The sequence below is a fragment of the Erpetoichthys calabaricus genome, chromosome 18, assembly GCF_900747795.2.
Source record: "Erpetoichthys calabaricus chromosome 18, fErpCal1.3, whole genome shotgun sequence".
Taxonomy (NCBI): domain Eukaryota; kingdom Metazoa; phylum Chordata; class Cladistia; order Polypteriformes; family Polypteridae; genus Erpetoichthys; species Erpetoichthys calabaricus.
In genome coordinates, this window is record NC_041411.2 from 7,118,014 (window position 1) to 7,135,568 (window position 17,555).

The 17,555-nt window shown below is 41.3% G+C and overlaps 1 protein-coding gene across 3 annotated transcripts in view; it reads left to right on the forward strand.

Annotated features, from left to right (window-relative positions):
- Positions 1-17,555, forward strand: part of LOC114669201 (breakpoint cluster region protein-like) — a 407,369-nt gene that overhangs the window by 99,939 nt on the left and 289,875 nt on the right. The window lies entirely within an intron of this gene.

The window sequence follows — 17,555 nt, forward strand, 5'->3', positions numbered from 1 at the left end:
CCGCTATATCCTAACTAGAGGGCCATGGGGGTCACAAGGCAGGAAACAAACCCCGGGCAGGGCGCCAGCCCACCGTAGTTGTTACTTTTTCCTTTCATAAAAGTAACTCTTTGCATTGTTAACATTATTGCATTATTAGGACTATTTATACAAATATAAGGATACATTCCCTTTATTTGTATGAGTAATGCCTGTACCCAAGGTGAATTACAACATCTGAGGTACAAATGGTTCCATTTCTTTTTGTTTTTCCAGTTGGAGTACAGGCAGGTTACCCATGGCCTCAGGTTATGAAGTCCAAAGCCTTAAATCTCCAGGCTCCACCACAAGCCTCTTACTAAACTGACCAATTTACACCTTGTCTTAAATGGGTGATGCGAGTGCCCCTGCTGGCCATGAGAGTGATTTCAGAACATTTGTTAGTTATCATGTCCTGTGTGGGGTGGCTGATCTTTTGGTTTTGAACCCCCTACAGATTTTTTTCCCTCCTTTAGCTTAACTGGAGTTTGTTTTTTGTAACTTCCTTGCCATCTAACATTATCATGCTCATCCTTAGAGACTCAGAATACAATATTGTATATGAAGATTCATTTCTACTCATTATAATTGTTACTTTACCAGATACTGCTTATTTAGAAAGGTTAGTCCAGAGTTTAAAGTGAGCTGCACTCGAGTAAAGAAGCTGGTTTGGGTTTGTACGCCACTTTTGTCATCTGTGGTGATAATGGTGAAGACTGTGGTAGAAATTAACTTGTAAATATGTTAAAGAAAGAAACTTTTATCCACCTATTTTGAGTTTTGAGGAGCGAGACAGGAGGATGCTTGTTCATTGCGTCTTCAGCAAATGCTTAAAGAGGAAGCATTCCTGTTATAGCATTGTACTAAGGGACAGTGCCTTGGGCAGAGGATGTCGGCAAACGTTCACAGAATAGAGCTAGAGAGCTATATTTATAGATAACTGAATTTGCATAACAGTGCTGAATGAAATGCTTACGTTTCCATTTGGCATTTACTCTGATTGGTTCAAAAGGCATAAGGTGTTTTGGCAGAGAGCATAACCAGCTTATATACCCCAAAATAAAAGTCTCATTTATACTACACTCTTGTTCTTCGATTATCTCTTAAATTTGGCTCTTATTCTTTTATGGAATACTGTGTGTCAAGTCTTACTGGCTGCATACTTGTCAGCCAACTTCTTGAAGCGTCATCACCCACAACTTTCTTGTTCTTTGTTATTCACTTTACCTTTTATCTGGTTTCCTGATTATGTGTAACCAGGTTCCTGACATTTGTTAATACTAGATGCTATATTTTAAAGTGGCAAGCATACCAGAACACTTAATGCGCAAAAGACTATGTGACCCCCAATTCTCATTCATCTTCCACAAGACATCACATTGTAGTAGTGCTCAAAGTACAGCTGTACCCTAAAGCTTGCTTTTTTCCCCTACCTAATCTAACATGGCTGTGCTTACAAGCATATGCATTACATTTACCCTTCATAGAGATTCACTTTTAAGGGCTGCTTTGCTTAGGCTTGATGGTAAAGTGAAGCAGATTATACTTTTTGATAACAGCATGTTATTTTAACCTCATTAGGGGGCTGTGCCCCCTGCTTGTTTTGCTCAGCCAACCCCCCCACCCCTGCCCCTGCCCTCTGCAGCCAGTGCTACTTGCCTGGGCGGGGGGCTGAATGCACCTCAAGGAGACGCGGTCGTTATGTGGTGATACAATGGGAAACAAATAGATAGATAGATAGATAGATAGATAGATACTTTATTAATCCCAATGGGAAATACAGCGATCAGGTGCTGGCTTGCTGCTGCCGTGCCACGTAATCTGCACGCGCTGCTCTTTCTTCTTCGCTTAGTTGTTAACGTGTCATCTAGAAAGTATTTATAAGAGCTGAGAGAATAGGACGTGTGTCTGATAAAAGCCTTTACACAACTGACAGTTTAGATGTTCGTCATCTTATTTAAAAATCGTTGTAAGCAGGGCGTTACTAGAAAGAATCTCATGTTAAAATTCCTCACGAGACTGTCCGTGGAAGACAATCTCATCTTTTAATTCTCGTTGATACACCTCTTCATTTGGAAGAAACACTACTTTTCCCTGATGGCAACACGAATTAGACGATCTACAAGTCTCCACCTTAAAGTTTAAATCCGAACAATATGTTCGATCTCTTTTTCGCTGTTCCGTTATTTCATCGAGTAATAATTTCCCTTTTGTTTGCGCTAATGCGAGACTTTCGAAATTTTGTACTTCCATTACCTCTGACCTGCTCTGCATGTGTATCAAGATTATCATAATAGATATTAAATACGGGGTTTTATGTTTGTGGCACATTTTGAACTGTGTCTTTGTTAATATATTGGCAGTGATAAAGTAAAGGAGTGCTTGATTTGGCCTACGCTTCAGTTTCATTTTATATCATAATGATAAAGATCTGAAGTACACTTGTGATAAACAATCCAAATTATGACGGTCAATAGTACTAATAGTAATAATAATACTACTAATAATAATAATAGTACTGTCTCAATCCAGTATTTTGTGTACAGTATGTGCAGGATGAATATCCGTGCAGGAATCCATTCTATATAAGGATACACCTAATCACTTGAAGCTAGTTTATAGTTTCCACTTCACACATGTAAAAGGGTGAAACCAAATTCAGAAGAACACAAAATATTAAAATCTAACAATGGGCCAACCATTTTCTTTATTAGACCTAAGTGAATTTCCCTTTATAGATCAGTAAATTACTAGTTATCTTTCCGACTCTCTGCTTTATATACTGCCTTTCTTACGTCTCTCTCCTTTTCTCTCTGTCACGTTGAGTCAGTGACTTTTTTTTTTTTTATTTTTCTTGGAAGTGAATCATAAAATGAAGCCAGTTTGTAACTAATGAGTTGACCGATTAAAAGAGACAAATGAATGTCAGGGACTGGCCTTTAAATAACGTGTTGTTTGAAATGAGAATGAGCTGCCAAGTGGAGGTGTCAGGGCTGAGTTTTGGAGCTTATACTATTTACTGTAGTATTGATCTTTTGTGCTTAAGTGCTAAGGTGGTGATTTTTCCAAAGATTTTTTTTTCAGTTGTGGTTTAGCTTTATACTTTATTACAAAGGGGGTTGGTTTCTTCTCCAAATCGGAAACTAGAGATTTCTTTTAAATAAAATGAAAGAGATGTGTACGTTTTGTTAAATTTGGTCTTTTCAGGCTGACTCATGTTTCCTCATTTCTGCTTCTGTTTCCAAACACATGGCTTACTGACTACCTCTTGTAAAATTGGCGGCAGCCTTATTCTCACAACTGAATCCTGCTTAAATTCAGAAGTTGAAGCAGTCATTTGATTGTTAATAATAATTCTAGATGTTCCAATAAGGACTTACCCTAACAAGACAGTTAAGCACGTACAGTATCGCGTTTGAGTAGCAGAACCTGATGTGTGATGACAGGTTACATTTTTAGGAGATACGAACAGACACAGGGAAACCATTAGGCCTACATGGCCGTACCCAACCGAGACCCTCGCCAGCACATGCTTGTTCCTGGATCGTTTGCCGTTCTGCCCGCTCGCCTTGAGGCTTGCTGCTGCACCACACTTCATTATATTATGTGTGCCATGCAAGATGTGCCCAAGGCAAATGAGTTGTCTAACTGACATTCAGATTCCCTTCTGCTGTGTTGGATTGGCTGTGGAAACTGGGTCACGGGAGGCTCTTCCTACTGCTTTCTCCTTTGACAGATTTTCTTCCTTGGCTGTGTCCGACACCTCCTGTATTCCAGTCGTCCTTTTCATTGCGAGTACGTTAGACGGAAAGCTTTTCTTCGTATGAGTTGAAATTAATGTAATTCACAGCTGTGCTTTATTGTTGAGCACCGAGTTGCCAAAATGAATTTATATAGCCTGCAAAGAATTCTTCATCTGAAGAGCCAAGCTTCTTACTGTTTAATTAAAGGAAATACGAAGGGCACATTTCAAAATGGTCATTTACAGAAAATGCACGTTTAAACAAAGAATTGTAAAGCTACTAATAGCAAACAAAATTAGCCTAATTGACTTCAGGCACACAGAGCTTTTGCAGACACCCTGGGTGAGGTTTTTTTTCTGTACAAGAAAGATTCTAAACAAAGCCGCTTTTTTTTATCAGGCTTTTATACTAATTGTACCAAGTATCTGCCAACGTGGGGAACAATTTAAGTCGGGTTTCAGAGCAGCAGCTGACATACAATTATTGTAAGAAACTTGCCTTTTATGGCTTCCTATTCTCTACCTAATGTGCAGTTCTTTCCAGTTTTACTTACTCTTTTGGTTATGCAAATAACTCACCTTGCTGTCTGTAAAAGGTGTGCTTGTGGATTCATTATATGGTAAAGAGTGAAGAAGCACTCACGTAGCTGCCGTACACAGGTGCGCTGTACATTATTGTGTAATTTAATGCAATAACCTCATTTGGTGCACATACTCTTGTCAGGACAGGGAGGAATTAAATGCACTGTGGTGCCGATGTGCCTGTCTTTATGGCTTGATTAGCCCTCTCTATATGGGATCCCCATTTTGGGGCTGATGGGTGGAAGTTAATTAGTATTTATGCCTGTAGCACTTTACTGTTAGGCAATCCCCAAGGGTATTGAGTTGCAGATTTCTTGAGTTCTAAGAGACTCTCCGTTCATTTTGTTTGTAGACAGTTGCACAGAAAGTTCAGTTCTGCTATGATATTATTGTTAGTTAATCTTGAAGTGGTGCATTTCTCTTTACAGTCACCTGTCATATTGTTCTTTAGTATTAGAAATTCAATGTTGGCATGGTAGATGTATGCCAAAAACTGCAAAATCATTTTGACTGCCTTCTGAAACTACTGTGGCAGGAGACTGTTGGCCAGACCCAGCTGGGACGCCTGGAAGGACCGGGAGGTGGATTGTATATCCCCCCCGGGCCATGAGGGGGCAACCACCCTGGATAGTGTGGGGACCGCGGGGACGGAGCGTGGAAGCTCAAACCCGTTGGGACATCTGCACTTCCGCCACACCTGAGAAGGTGTATGGAGGACCTTCCAGGGACTCCCGGGGTGCTCATACAGCACCTGGAGTACATCCGGGTGATTGTAAAAGGGGCCGCCTTCCTACAGTCGGGGTACCAGAGTCGGGTGCTGGAGGAGGACGAAGCTCCAGCGCGAGGAAGAAAGTCGGCCCATGGACAGGGGTGAATGGTGCAGGAGCACTGTGTGCTGTGCGGGACTGTGTTGGGGACATTACTGTGTTTTATAATAGTGCCGGTGTCTGTCTGATGGTGTTCGGGCTAGGTCTCACACTACAAATGACAGAAGCTTTATTTGACATATTTTAGTACAACAGAGTTTTTATTTCCATTAGGCCAATTACAAAGTAAGTAAGCACTTATACCCGTTTCAGATTTGGGCAGAAAACCTTTTTATTGTTTCTTGTACTATTATGAGCACAGCATACAAACATCTTTGCAACTAATGCTCATTTAGCAAATAGTGGCTGATGTTTCACTGGCTATGCTTAATATCTTTCAGAGTTTTGATTTGTAAGAAGTTGTAATTGCTAGAGAGTAGTCAAGAGACTAGCGGTAGTGGACATGTTAATCTTGAGAGCTGAACGATTATAGTCAAAATGGACAGACATCTATAATAAGAGGATTTTGGGATACAGTATTTTGTTTAATATGATTAGGTGGAAATATTTTTATTCTTAACCCTTTCAGGGCTGATGTTGACTTTTGTCAAAAGGAGGAGTTGACGATGGTAATCAACTGTAAACTGTGACAAAACCACCCATTATGTTTTAGTTGGACTCTCGTTGCTAGAAGGAAAGTTAGATTCATGGGTTTGACTGAGATTTTCTGCTCTCGTGTGAGTAGTAAGGCGCAAACAACAGCAGAAAATGGCACTGACATCTGGCGAGAGATCAAAGCGAATGTGTAAAGCAAAACACTCTGTGGATGACGTCTTGTCTATTATCTCTGAACTGGAATATGACTTGTCGGACTCCGATTTTGATACAAGTGATCGAAAACGAATGTGAGGTTCCAGCTTCAGCTGACTGGTCCCCAGCTAATCGTGGTGTTGACAGTGTTCACCAGGGAGTTCAAGGCGTCTTTCTTTCCTTCTGTCCAGTTTTATAACTCCCTAAGTATGCACCTTTGTGTCTTCTTGTATGTCTCACACTTGCAGTTCCTTTTTTGCTGCACTACCAAAGCCGAACTGACCAATCAGATTGCTCTGGGGGACTGGACATACAGACCTTAGTGTTTTATCACATAGCAGATATATTGTACATTTCACATGGAAGATGGTCTTTTAGAAAAGATAATACAAATAGACAGTAGGTTCACACTTGTGTATGATTCTGTATTTTTTAAGCGTTCCCCAGTGAAAGATTTTTTTTTTTTAAACCAAAATACTCCTAAATAGATGGTCATCAAGCTTGTACATTTGCAGATCTCCAATTAAAGCAAAATAGTTTTGTTTTTAGATTAGATAAAGTTTATTAATCACAAGGGTAAATTTCTAACTTTTGAAGAGGACAAGTATAAATCACATGGTCTGTTGGTTACATCCCACCATTGAGCTGCTTGTGCCCAACTGTAAAATTGTTTCACTTCATGAATGACTATGCTGCAGCATACATGTCAAGATGGGAGTAAGCAAACACAAAGCCTCCTAGCACTGAAGGTCGCCTGAGAGCTAAATTACAAGAAGATGGGAGGATCGGAACAACTGGAAATGCTGCTGGGTTCTATGTTGTGTGTTGGTTAGCAGTTAAGGAGTAATGCCTTGACTTTTAACTTAGAGGTGTTGAGCTGGAAGTTTTTAGAATCTCCATCGCAGATCATATCCCCTTTAGTAAGAGAGAATGTTACTGTTCATAAAACTTTGGCATTCTAGGGTAGAACCTGGTAAGAAATAGGATGACTATGATTTTTTACTAAGTGTTGCAATTTTGTAACACAGAATGCAATTAGTGAGCACATTAGTATAAAGATATTCTAACAGAAGAGTGGTATTCAGGTTATCAGGCTCAATTCTAATAAAACAGAATCTTGTCCCATCATTTTATGAGCATGGGCCCTTTTAGCTAGGTACCATAGTTTTGTGTTTTGTAAATGTGTAATTCTGGTGGAAAAGCATCTGCCAAGATTTACAGTTGTAGACCACAGTTGAGAATTTGTTACGCCAATGAAATCCTCTGCCAGACCTTCTAGGCTTCTCTTGCCTTTGGGGCAAATACAGATGGCGAGACTCTTCCCCCTGTGAATCACTGCTTCTTGGTCATTGGCTCAGGGTCTTGGAGGGCTCTGCTTCTTTGCTCATAAGCCGACTCCTCAGCTTTTCTTGCTTTGAAAGCCACAATTTGGTGGTGCATCTTGGTGGCCCTGTGCAGTATGTCTTGGCTTATCTTTGAGAACGAAGGATGTTTATTCTGTTTGTTTCTTGCTGCCAGTCGTTCCCTTCTTTGACTAATTGGACAGAACTCAGATGGTCTGATTTGCTGGCTTTTGCCAAACTTCTGCTTTCCTGGGCATGCACCCAAAAGAAAGGCGAGGGGAAAGGGGGAGGAGAGAAGGCGATTGTGCTAGAAAGAGCGAGGCATGGCAGTTGGGCTCACCCAAAAGAAGTTCTGAGAAGAAGGAGCAACTTTATTTCTTAAACAGTTTCATCACTTGATATCATTTTAGTGGAGGATGACCCTTCTGGTTTATTATGTAGCAATGTCTCACAGACTTAGATTTTGTAATGTCATTTAAATGCTTGATGACAGGTGTCTTCTTTTGCCTTGGTGTGAACAGTTAATTGTAAACTTTTCATTTTCCCCACCACTTAACCTGCTTGCCAAGCCCCCTGTGCAGCATGCATGGTATTTACTGCAAAATGGAGAACCCTACGTGTGCAGCAATATGTGAAGAAACTTTTTTTTTTTAATTTGCCAACATATATCATCTAAATTAAAACATATTACTTTGTAGAGTTTTATATTTCTGTTCATCATTGTATGCATTACAACTAATAATAATAACACGTCCATTCAGTACATCCAGCTCATTTTCTTAGCTAAGAGTTAAGTTGTCCTAATGTTTTGTCCAGTAGTCCTTCAAATATATCACTTGTTAATTTCTTCCAGATCTTTACAGCCCTTTTTGTGAACAATACCTCCTGGTTTCAATCTGCTTTGCATTTCCTGTGAAGTCCACTGGAAATCCTCAAACTCCTGTTTTATTTGTTGGCATGAAAAATAACAGGGATCACTTTGATTGCCTGAATAGAGTACGCCTCTGTTGCTTTGTCCTTTTTGCGCATATACCAGAATTTATATATATATTGTCACACACGTGTGTTTAGGAGACAACTAAAGGGCTTAAATAAATGTGATTCCATGCCAGACCAGGGGGTGGCGAAGTGCACTAATTTTCCCTCTCGATCTTTTGCAGACCATTCTAGGGAAATCCCGCCCGGCTCTGGGGCAGCCAATGACGTCACTTCCGGTTCCGCTATGGATGACATCACTTCCTTCGCTGGCCTTTAAAGCCGCCATCTTCTCTCAAGAGAATCAGTTCTGTTTTGTACTCAGTTGAATGAACATGTCTTTGTTTAAAAATCAGTTTTGCAGCCAGGAACAATTATACAGGTGGCTGCCCCAAACCTTCTCAACGTTATATGGTTGTTTTTGTGACAAAATATATATATATATATATATATATATATATATATATATATATAGTTAGATATATAAATATATATATATATATATATATATATAGTTAGATATATAAATATATATGTTGCAAAGTTTTACTGTCAAATAATGCAAAGAGTACGTGACACGTGTTTTGCCCTAATTCTGGGCTCATCAGGCGTACACACTCACTGCACCCCCCTCTCGGGGAATCAAACCTCGGACGTCAGCGCTGGAGGCGAAGCCTCTTATGTTGTGCCACGACATGTGGTTCGTTTATTTGGCAGCATGTAGATGGGGGTAATTACATTCATGGCATTCGTAGTCTGAATCACAATCTGATTGTATGGGTGGTTACCTACCAGGTAACGCTTATGGTTGGCCAGCAAGTCGGCAAACATCCGCCACACTGCCCTCTTTCAGTTGTGAGAAGCATTCCCCGAGACGGGGGTGCAGTGAGTGTGTACGCCTGATGAGCCCAGAATTAGGGTGAAACATATGTCGCATACTCTTTGCATTATTTGACAGTAAAACTTTGCAACATTCTATGATCTGATTCTCGCAACTGAAAGTGGGCACCATGGTGGCGGATGTTTGCCGACCTGCAGACCAACCACAAGCGTTACCTGGTAGGTAACCACCCATACAATCAGATTGTGATTCAGACTACGAATGCCATGAATAGATATATATAAAATATATATATATATATATATATATATATATATATATATATATATATATATATATATATATATATATAGATATATAGATAGATATATAGATAGATATATAGATAGATATATATATATATATATATATATATATAGATATATATATATATATATATATATATATATATATATAAGATAGATAGATAGAGCTCCACGTGTGGTTTCATTGTAGCAGAGTGACCCTTGATATGTTTTAATCCTTCTTGGTGGCTTCAGTCACTATTTATAAATAATGTACTTGTTTTTTGGTTTGAGTTTCAGTGACGTCACAGGACCCACAGTCAAAAACTGTTCCCCCCTTCTGAGTTGTCGTGAAGCAGTCAGTTCATTTGTTTGATCTGCTGGAGAACGTCTAGTTCTGTGGTTTTGATATTTGAAAGTGGATTTGAAGTGAAATGGGCATGACTTGAAATTATTTTGTTTGGGAAATGCCAGGTTTCCTTTTTCTGATAATGTTGGGATTATCACTTTTGCGAGGTGAAGGTGTAAAATGGCCAGCTAAAGTGGGTATACCTTAACCCCTTTGGTGTTAATATTAGCTCTTGCTACATGCAAGAGATTCAGTGCCATCAGACCCCCCAGTCCAAAGACTGCTTGTTTTCTGAGATTCAAGTGAACTGAAGAAATGCAGGAGTTGTGGTTTTAGCTCTGGACTTGCAATGGCCACCTGTTAAAGAAGACATGCTTAAGTCCAGGTGTGTCCATGGCATGAGGTCATCGTTTCTTTGCCTTTTCAAACCACTTCAAGACTGTAATAATAAAAATTAACCACATTCTTTGTTCAAGTCCTGTTCTCTCAGATATTTGATGACCAAATGTTGTTTAAACATACACCAGTGAACTCCACATGAGTAGCTCTTTGTACCTTCTCAAGGCCAGGTGGGTCATCTAGGAGAATCAGGGAAACAAAGAGTTAAAATATTTTGGATGTTGGTGATTTTCTTTAGGCCTCTTTAGGTACCCCTTTAGCCAGTGGCAGCACGCGTAATTGACTCAAAAGCACCACGCTGACACATTGCTTACAGTAAGTAAGTGTGCACTCAGTGTTTCCTTCCAAACTCTGGAACATTGCCTTAGCTCTCATTCAGAAATGTAAACTGTGATTGTCGTTCCAGAGAGTCTTGTAAAACCCTGAGTAATAAAGATGAAGTAAGCTGTGTGCGTTAATATGGTGTCAGCTCTTGATTAGATCAAATCCAGGAAAAGAATTTTATCAAAGCTTGGCGTCAGTGCCTCACTGGGAAGGTTTGGGGCCTCTGATCATCGTTACGTCCACTTAACTTTGACGAGAGTACAGTACTTCACAAGGCCTTTTTTTTCCTTTTTCCTGTCAGTGACAGTTTTTCATTTCTTAGACATGCATTTTAGCTATCTCTCTCTAATGTAGATTTTTGCTCTCTGCTTCAGTTTTTCCTGCTATATCTGTGGCTCCTCCATGTTGTTCTGTCTGTTGGCCTTTCACAGCTCTATGGCTTGCTAAACTGTGTAAATTGTGTGTGAGATAGGGGATGATGTATTTGAAAGGGGCTGTATTACATTTGATTTAGTCAGTCAGCATGTAGAGGACATTTTTGTACTTTGATCTGTTCAGGTTTGCTTCAACCCTGACTAGGCTCCCAGTTCCTGATGCTGTAACCCACCATATTTCACCATTGTGCAGGACATTAAAATGTCCTGATTTCTCCCAGGGTGTGACATTTATAACTTTTTATCGTCATTCAGACCATAAAAGAAGTTCACAAATTAACAAAATTGTGTTTGTCCCAGCTCAATGTATGAACATAACATCTGACAAATGCACGTTATACAACAGATAGACATAATAGACAGCATAAGCAGACAGTGTATGTATGTACAGTGCATCCGGAAAGTATTCACAGCGCATCACTTTTTCCACATTTTGTTAAGTTACAACCTTATTCCAAAATGGATTAAATTCATTTTTTCCTCAGAATTCTACACACAACACCCCATAATGACAACGTGAAAAAAGTTCATTTGAGATTTTTGCAAATTTATTAAAAATAAAACAACAGAGAAATCCCATGTACATAAGTATTCACAGCCTTTGCTCAATACTTTGTCGATGCACCTTTGGCAGCAATTCCAGCCTCAAGTCTTGTTGAATATGATGCCACAAGCTTGGCACACCTATCCTTGGCCAGTTTCGCCCATTCCTCTTTGCAGCACCTCTCAAGCTCCCATCAGGTTGGATGGGAAGCGTCGGTGCACAGCCATTTTAAGATCTCTCCAGAGATGTTCAATCGGATTCAAGTCTGGGCTCTGGCTGGGCCACTCAAGGACATTCACAGAGTTGTCCTGAAGCCACTTCTTTGATATCTTGGCTGTGTGCTTAGGGTCGTTGTCCTGCTGAAAGATGAACCGTCGCCCCAGTCTGAGGTCAAGAGCGCTCTGGAGCAGGTTTTCATCCAGGATGTCTCTGTACATTGCTGCAGCCATCTTTCCCTTTATCCTGACTAGTCTCCCAGTTCCTGCCGCTGAAAAACATCCCCACAGCATGATGCTGCCACCACCATGCTTCACTGTAGGGATGGTATTGGCCTGGTGATGAGCGGTGCCTGGTTTCCTCCAAACGTGACGCCTGGCATTCACACCAAAGAGTTCAATCTTTGTCTCATGAGACCAGAGAATTTTCTTTTTCATGGTCTGAGAGTCCTTCAGGTGTTTTTTGGCAAACTCCAGGCGGGCTGCCATGTGCCTTTTACTAAGGAGTGGCTTCCATCTGGCCACTCTACCATACAGGCCTGATTGGTGGATTGCTACAGAGATGGTTGTCCTTCTGGAAGGTTCTTCTCTCTCCACAGAGGACCTCTGGAGCTCTGACAGAGTGACCATCGGGTTCTTGGTCACCTCCCTGACTAAGGCCCTTCTCCCCCGATCGCTCAGTTTAGATGGCCGGCCAGCTCTAGGAAGAGTCCTGGTGGTTTCGAACTTCTTCCACTTACGGATGATGGAGGCCACTGTGCTCATTGGGACCTTCAAAGCAGCAGGTGGACTCCAATTAAGCTGCAGAAACATCTCAAGGATGATCAGGGGAAACAGGATGCACCGGAGCTCAATTTTGAACTTCATGGAAAAGGCTGTGAATACTTATGTACATGTGCTTTCTCAATTTTTTTATTTTTAATAAACTTTTTTCACGTTGTCATTAAGGGGTGTTGTGTGTAGAATTCTGAGGAAAAAAATGAATGTAATCCATTTTGGAATAAGGCTGTAACATAACAAAATGTGGAAAAAGTGATGTGCTGTGAATACTTTCTGGATGCACTGTATATAGTCAATCAAACACGCTGTGTGTGTGCTCAAGAATTGAACAGCGTCAATAGGTCAGCATGTTGTGTGCTATTAGAGGGAGCTGAGTAGTCTGATCGCCTGTGGGAAGAAACTCTACGGAGTTGAATTGAACTGAATTGAGGCCAGACAGTTCAATTCAAGTTTCATCTTTTTAGCACCGTGTGAGTGAGGCCTGAAGGTTCCTTTTTGCAAACCCTAAGTGATCTTCCATGTGTCCTCTGACCTATCTCCACACAGGTTCTCCAGAGCTCAACCAGAGTGACTATTGCATTCTCTGTCACCTCTCTTGACAAGGCCTTCCTCCCACCCCGATTGTTAAGTTTTAGCAGGCTGCCAGCTGTAGAAAAAGTAAAGATTGTTCCATACCTCTTCCATTTTAAATTTATGGTGGACACTGAACTCTTGGGAACCATCAGTACTGCAGGAAATTTGTTTGTAGCCTTCTCTAGATTTGTGCCCCGACACAATTGTGTCTGTAATTCCTGCAAGCAGTTCCTTCAGCCTCATGACTTAGTTTTTTCCGTAACTGTGCAGCCCTTTTTAGAATGACGTATGCCATTGCGATTCAGTCTTATCAATTGAATTAACCACAGATGGGCTGCAAACATCTCAATGATGATCAATAGAGTAGGATGCACCAGAGCCAAGGCAATGGCTCTCAATACAGGTATCTATGGGGTATTTCATTTTTAATTTTTAATAAATTTGAACAGTTGCTAAAGTCCAATTTTCACCTTGTCATTCTGTTGTTTTTGTGTTTTGTCTGATAAGGTGTGACAATAATGAGTCAAAGACATCATCAAGATTTGGGGTAGCCACCCATATATTGTTTTCCCGGCAGCAAAAGTTGAATTATAGTAGCACGATGTGCATAGAACAGAGTCCAAAACAGAACTGATTATTAGAGATAAAGATGGAGGCTTTAAAGGCCCGTAAAGGACGTGACATCATCAAAAGGGCCGGAATCGGAAGTGATGTCTTGTGGACCAGATGTGATGTCAGCAAAGGGGCCGGCACCAGAGGTGATGTTGTCTGGACCGGAAGTGACGTCCGCAGTTTTAGTAGGGGGTTGCACCGGAAGTGATGTCTTCTGAGGTGCCGGAACCTTGCAGGATTTCCCGGGAAAGGTCTGTAGGGAACTGAAAAAGACGGTCAACACACTCCACCGGCCCCCAGTCGGATGTTTTATTACGATTACTCAGGCCCTTTAGCTGCCTCCTACTTTCATGTGTGTGACGAAGGTAAACCTCCCAGCATGCTTTCTTGTTGTATTATTTGCTTCTCCGTGGGAGGACTACAATTCTCATTGCTAAAACATCAAGTCATATGAGTAGGAAACGGGTAGACAGTGTTAATAAGACAGCATGTAGATTGACAAAGGTTGACGAAGGTTGAGCTTTGGGGCTGAAAGGTAATAATAGTATTTTGTGAGTTTATCTCAAAATGAGCAATTGTTACTACAAAAAATTCAGGAAGGGAAAGTCAATAAAAGATCAGCGAATAAGCAATTGTGGTCTAAAAAGGAGAGTAGAGGGATGGAGGCGCTGCCTTCTCGCTTTAAAATGTGCTTCTTATATACATAATTAGTGAATCTAAAAGGATTAGTAATAATTATATGAAAATGTGTGGTCCCTTCCAGTCGGCCACATGTTGTTTCCCTGCTTTCCATCTGTTTCCATGTCTGATACCCTCTACTGTGTTTCTTATTTCTGTGTTACACTATGGAGTTTAACAATTTATGCTGCGATGAGAAAAGGATGTGCGTAAATAGAAATCTTCAAAGCGGAGACTATGCATTTCCTTACCATTAGTTTCATATGGCTCGTTTGTCATTAAAGTGCTAAATTGGTCATTGGGTATAAATGATGCAAAATTAAATGATAGGCTGAAAGGCAAAACCTAAATGTCAGTCCAGATTTGTGTTTCATTTCTTGCACAATCTGCCCGTTTAAAAAAAAAAATGTGCATAGATAAGCAAAAAAGTTACGATCTGAAGCAGCAATTTGAGTGTTACTGCTCCTCCACAAGTCTGAAATTGTATAGACGTTGGTGTTAGGCTCCAGAATACTGGTGGGTTTGTAATTTACATTTTCTTTTTTTCTTCATTTGTTGCTTGATGCGAACTCTTAGTGCCTTTTTACTTTGTAGCTGATTTCTGTATTCGCTCTGTCACACAGATTTGTGAAATAATCTTCTGTGCTGTTGTCCTTTTTTGTTTTTAATTGGTAGCTTTAATCTTCTGTCAATGCAGAGGCACCAGAGTAACAAGAATTGTATTCTGGATGGCCGTCTGGTGATTTCCTACTGGGCACTGCTTGGCAGATAGATGCTGTTTTTTATTTTTTGCCTGAAGCGTTCTCCTGTATAAGTAGCCGTCCGATTATTACAGACAAGAGGTACACAGTCCTGGGCACATATTTGAATCTATTCTGGAAGTACTGGAAGTGTATTTGAAATTAAATGGCTTTCCACCCTTTGTTTTGTCTGTACATTGTGGAGTTTGTGTACTCTCCTGTTATCTTTGTGGGCTTTCCTGTGGTTTCTCTGGTGTTTATTCCACATCCAGCGATGTGTGTTTGTTTCTCTTGTGGACTCACATTTACATCCAGGGTTAATTTCTCTCTTGTTTTGAGCGCTACTGCTTATTATATCGGCACTGTTTGTTGTTGTTGTTTTTTCTCCATGACTTTGATTTAGATAGGCAGATTTGAAAGTGGGATGAAGTCTAGATATTTTGGGTGTTCTCTCTACCATACCGACCACTTGGTATGGAGGTAGTTATCCATTTTATCTATATTCTGAAGCATCCTGCACATATGTTCCATCCAATCAATTTCAAACCCTTGGTTTGTATTATTGAACTGCCTGCAGAATGCTTTGGTGAACCTCCTGGAATCTCATCTGATGCAGTGCAACTAACATGATGCTCCCTACATCTCAGCCATGGCGTGGCCTTTCAGTGCTGGATCAGCATCATGATCATGATTAGTTTTTGCTTTTTTCAGAAGCATGACCTCCTTGCTGTAGTATGGACTTGTGTGTCAATATTACAGCAACTTGCTCCAACTTGCTCTAATGTAACATTTATGATACGTTGGTTCCTCTGTGCTTTTGTGAATTTAAAGTTGTCCATTTTTTTTCCAACAGCAGGCTGGGCGCAGTACTTCGAGCTCTCCTGGTTTCACTTTTCAGCCTATCCTCTGTCCATCTGGAGTTGGCATGTTCTTTCTGTGTCCACCTGGGCTTTCCCCAGCTTTCTCCACTTTATTGCCGATTGTGTATTTGGGCTTGTGTGAGTGATTTATGAGTTTGTGTGAGAGGAACTGGCTTCCAGTGCATGTCTGGCGCCACATAGATGTGAAATGGAGAAAGCTAGACCAGATGAAGGACATAAAAATGATAGGAAAGGCTAAAGCACTTAAAATGTTGTAACAAAAGGCGCTATATGGGCGCCTGACCCGACACAGATGTACACAGAGGCACGTGTAAAATAAATACTTTTATTTTTCTTCACCTGTGGGGCACGTCTTCCCCACAGGCAGAACACAGTCCCAAGTGCACAAACACCAAATTTAACACACAATACAGCACTCTTTTTTTTTTTTTTTCCTCCACCACTCCTCTCGGGCAACCTCGCCCTCCTCCTCCCGACTCTGGCTCCTGGAGTGGTGGCTGCTGGCCCCTTTTATAGTCCACCCGGAAGTGCTCCAGGTGCTTCATTGCCGAGTTCCGGCTACATTTCCGGGTGTGGTGAAAACACTGCCCATAAGGTTCTCAGGAGTTCCAGCTGCAGCACCCCCTGGTGGTGCCTGCTGCACCCAACTCCAATTCCCATGGAGCCCTACAGGAAACTGAGGCACCGCTCCAACCCAGGGGGGTGGCCATCTAGTGTCCAGGGGGAGGTATTGCACAGTCCATGGCTTCTCCCCCTGAGCATATAACAAAGGGGCGTCCTGGCCGTTCGCCACAATGTATTAGAAACTCTAATCTATTTTTAATTAACCCTTCTGTAATAGCCCTAGGAAAGACATGCCATGTCACAAATGCGCGTCATAGTAGCTCAGGGGCTCATCAGTGATATGCAATACCATGCCGGGGTGAGAATGGGCGCTGTCATTAACAGTATCCTCTCTTTCCTTCCTCACAGCAGAGACAACATGTCCCTTTCGGTAGGAATCCTATTAAAAACTTGATGCCCATCAAATATAGGCGTCTTATTTTGACCCAGACTTAGTAGAGGACGGAGCCCTGCAATCCAGACCCGCTCTTACTATCTACATCTTTGAGATGCCAATAAGGCTGTTTGTTTTTTGTTTATACTGTGTGCCCTCATGTGCCAGTTTTCTTTAAACCTGCGAGTGCATTTCAAAGGGGTGGCCCGGCTGGCACTCTGGACTCCTCCTATGTCCCATCCACCTGTCCATTATCCCTAAACAACTGCAAGTTGATTTAATAACTTGTTAAATCATTAAATTATTTAATTTAATTAATAATTTAATTTAATAATTTAATTATTAGGGCGGCACGGTGGCGCAGTGGGTAGTGCTACTGCCTTGCAGTTGGGAGACCTGGGGACCTGGGTTCACTTCCCGGGTCCTCCCTGCGTGGAGTTTGCATGTTCTCCCCGTGGGTTTCCACCGGGCGCTCCGGTTTCCTCCCACAGTCCAAAGACATGCAGGTTAGGTGGATTGGCGATTCTAAATTGGCCCGTTTGTGTGTGTCCTGTGGTGGGTTGGCACACTGCCTGGGATTGGTTCCTGCCTTGTGCCCTGTGTTGGCTGGGATTGGCTCCAGCAGACC